The sequence below is a fragment of the Oryzias melastigma genome, linkage group LG1 (genome assembly GCF_002922805.2).
Source record: "Oryzias melastigma strain HK-1 linkage group LG1, ASM292280v2, whole genome shotgun sequence".
In the NCBI taxonomy this organism is placed as follows: Eukaryota; Metazoa; Chordata; class Actinopteri; order Beloniformes; family Adrianichthyidae; genus Oryzias; species Oryzias melastigma.
The window spans coordinates 4,444,003-4,448,111 of NC_050512.1; the positions used below are offsets into that span (position 1 = coordinate 4,444,003).

The 4,109-nt window shown below is 35.9% G+C and overlaps 1 long non-coding RNA gene across 1 annotated transcript in view; it reads left to right on the top strand.

The window, feature by feature from the left end:
* Positions 1-4,109, top strand: part of LOC112139386 — a 9,252-nt gene that overhangs the window by 496 nt on the left and 4,647 nt on the right. Inside the window, exon 2 of the long non-coding RNA XR_002917982.2 lies at positions 3,597-3,737. This is a non-coding gene — a long non-coding RNA (uncharacterized LOC112139386). The remainder of the gene's footprint in view (positions 1-3,596; positions 3,738-4,109) is intronic.

Genomic DNA, 4,109 nt, shown 5'->3' on the forward strand with positions numbered 1-4,109 from the left:
AAAAGAAAGTCACTCGTATACTAATAAAGTCAAAGAAAACAAGAAGAAAGTTGTAAAAATATGAGAAAAAAAGTCCAAAGCAGGCAGTCCTAAATCTGGAAAAAAAATCATGGGTATAGAGTTGTATAATTATGAGAAAATTCAAATTTTTATGAAAATAAAGATCTACAATTAAAAACTCTAACGTTTTACAAGAAGAAAAGACGTAAACTTATGAGGACTTTTTATAAAAATAAAGTCTTAAAATCAGAGGAAAATAGTTAAAATTTAAAAATCATAAAAGGATTTCAAAATTATAAACTTGCACAAGAAGAAATTAAAACACAAGGAAAAAAATGAATTTCATGAGAAAAAAGTCTGAATAAAATTGTAAGATCATTTTTAAAGTCCAATTTTTAGAACAAAAAGTCATAACAGGAGAATTCAAAATTTTAAGAAGTCACAATACGCTGAAAATTACAATTTTAAAGGAATAAAGTCCTACAATTTTTAGAAACAAGTTGAAAAGTTTTTCACATGAATGGAGATGTATGGTTACAATAACAAGTCAAAACTTTACAAAAAGAAAGATAAATAATTATGAGAAAAGTTCACAATTTTACAAGAAGAAAGTGGTAAAATTGTAAGAAGTCAAGATTTTTCAGAAGAAAAAGTATCAAATCTAACAAGAACAAAGTAAAATTATGAGAAATTCAATATTTGCCCATAAGAAAATTATGAAGAAATAACTGTATTAGAAAAAGTCCAAATTTGATAAGAATAAATTTGTAGGATTATTACAAAAGTCCAGATTTTAAAACAAAAATCTAATACAATTACAAAAACTAGAAATCTTTTATCAGAATTATCAGAAAAAGGTTTAAAAGTTATAAATTTACCAAAAATTTTCAGCATTTTAAAGAAATTGTGTTTTTTATTTTTTTTTTAAATAAAAAAGTCAACATTCGCTATCATCCTCATCTGTCAAAGGAGACGTCTGCGTCTGTCAAAGGAGATGAAGCGATTATGAGGAAATCTTGATGATTTTATGGAGGAGCAGTAGATCCTACAATTCCGTATGACAAGCACCTTATAAGCTGGGGGATCTCTCATGGTGCTTGCTGTGCAGCGCTCAGGGCACACACTTTCCACCAAGAATTGAATTTAATTTGTAAAAAGTGTTTCCATTGCAGTTTTGTGAAAAATGTAAATTTTGATACAGCCTAAAAACAACCTCCTCCAACCGCAACAACTTTTTTTTTCAATAAATTGATCATTTTGAAGTTGTGACGTTTCCATTAAGCACCTTTATTATCTCAAATCCAATTTAAGCAATTTCATAGCGAATAGAAACGCAGCTTCTGGCACGTTCCTCTGTACAGTTCTGATGCATCCACATTCTGCTGCTCTGACCAGCTTCACTGTCCCTCTGAGGACCACCAGCCCATCACTGTTCCTCAGGTGAAGCATGTGGTCGTCCGATCCAAGGATGAGGGCACAGAAGCTGTGACTTCACAGGACAGTTTAAGGATTTTTATGATAACAAATCCAGAAATGGAGACAGGACTTTGTCTACAAGACCACCCAAACAGGCGGGCAGGTATCTGTGGTCACATGACTGCAGGAATACATCCAGAAGGGAGCTCTTCCTCTGACGTCAAAGTGGAGTGCATGTCTGCAGCTGACAGAGAGACAGTTCACAGTGTCATCTTCTGCAGAACGTTTCCTGATCCTCTTGGTGAGACACCACAGCGACCATCCTTCTCTTGCGGAGAATGCCCTGGAACTGTTAACTGTTGTTATCTGAGGCTCCTAAAAACAGAAACATAAACCCAAACACATTTACTCACATGTCATATTTCTACTGCTCATGCGTGTTTAGGTTGGATTTTTACTGAACCAAATTCATGTTGGTCACAAGTAAGACGTGCCGCTAAGATGCACATTGATGTGTTACTCGCACATTTTGGATGTAATTGTTCAAACTTAAAGTCCCATTAGCTGTCAGGCACCAACACTTATATGTATTTAGAAAATGACCTGTGAATAGTTACTTTCTTTTAATGATGTTGATATATACTTCTACTTCATTTTTATGTTTAGATTGTATTTTTACTGTTAATGTTTTGAGAAAGACAAATTGCCACCTGTCCATAGACAACAGATGAAAAATAGTTTTATGGCAGTTTTTATTGTGTTTGTGCCTGATGCTGACAGACCTGAAGAAAAGCTCCTGATGGCTCTGGATGAACCGGCTACAATTCAAGATTCAAGATACTTTAGAACAAGGCTAAACTTGTTCAGAAATCATTGCTAATAATGTGTCCTCACTGACAAAGCTGATGACTGACAGATTCTTCAAAAGAAAATGTTTTATCAATATGATGATAAAAATGCCTCAAAGCACCAAGTGCCTTTTAGTTATTTAAAAAATCCTTTGAAAATGTCTAACTAATCCATAATGAATTATAATACACAGAATCAGGTAGTAAATGAAAACATTTACTCTCAATTATTACAGTAATCTTAATAAAATATACTTTTAAAGACCCACTTTGATGAAAATGTGGTTTTATGTGTTTTTAACATGTTCTTGTAGCATTTTTCTTATTGTGGAGAACAAAAGAATTTAAAATTAAAACAGATAAATACACAAACCCTTTGGAGATGTGATGGATGAAGACAGGTTCACATCCTCTCTCAGATGGACAATATTCCTGGTCAAGTCAAAGTCCTCTGGCTAGAAGGTCTCCCTGCAGAGCCTGGAGAACTCCATCAAATCACCCCTTTCTCTTTGAAGCTTCACCTCACTTCTGTCATTCTACCTCACTGGAAAACCTCTGAAAGTTGACAGCTGGAAAAAAACAACAATATATTAAAATATAATACAAGCGAGGAACAGTTTCTACCATTAGCATAACCTTGTTAGCCACGGAACGTTATTTACGATTATACACACTTATAAATGCTTTAATGTTAAAAATATTGTTAGAACTTTATTGTGAAAGGTAATCCCACATGATCTGCTCTCAAAAGGGCCCTGGTTGTTCCATCTGAAGGCTGCACAGACAAAAGGCATGGCTGGGATGTGCATGTAGCAGAGCTAAAGCAGACTCACCAGTACGACCAGTCCGGAGCTCAGAATGATGCGTTTATCCATGTATAATCATTATGGTGAAAAACTGTCTGACCCATAGACATAGATAGATAGAACTTGCAATTTCCCCACTGTGGGACAAATAAAGGTTTTCTTAATCTTAATAGACGCCTCATCACGGGATCAGGAGTAAACCAGCGGCGCCGCCATATTAGTGGGGTCAACCTAAGCTGGGTCTACATGCTAAACCAGTGGTAGTCCACGAAGAATCACTATCATGCCGGTTGTTTGTTTCACCTTCGGATGCAACAACCGTGACTCTTTAGGTAGCGGATCATGTGGAATGACCTTTCACGAGTAAGTTCTAACATTTCTTTGTTATTCGAGCATGTATTTAAGTCTGTGTAATAGTAAACAAAGTTACGTGGCTAACAAAGAAATGCTGAAGGCAGAAACTGTTCCTCCTTCGTGTTATCTTTTGCCATATTGTTGATCTTTTTCCCACTATCCAATTTCTAAGGTTTACGAGTGCTGTTGAATCAGAGAGGGGATCGGAAGCTGCTCTGAGAGGGAGACCTTCAACACGGAGGATTTGTACAGGACGAGGCAGAGAGAGGATGTAAACCTGTCTGTCTTCAGCTTTCCATCACATCTTCTAATGGTTACTGGATTTATCTGTTTTAATCTTAAATTATTTAATCTATGTTCTCCATCATGAGAAAAATGCTACAAAAACATGTTAAAGGCCTCGTGCAGTGGCAAATTTTTTTTTTTAATTTAGAAAGTCAATTGAACTTGGAAAACGAATCTGATAAAAATATTCACTTAAAATGATCCAGCGTGATTTTATTGATCATTTTATGGTCGTGCACAGCTTTAAATTTGGGCGATAGGTGGTGATGGGCGGGGGCTGCGCGCGACGTCACCTCAGGGATCCCAGAGTGTGACAACAATGGCGGACGGTTTGAGAAGCGACGTAGACCATGATTTAGCGGATATTTCTTTGGATGAAGGTGATGAGCCTTCATCAAAC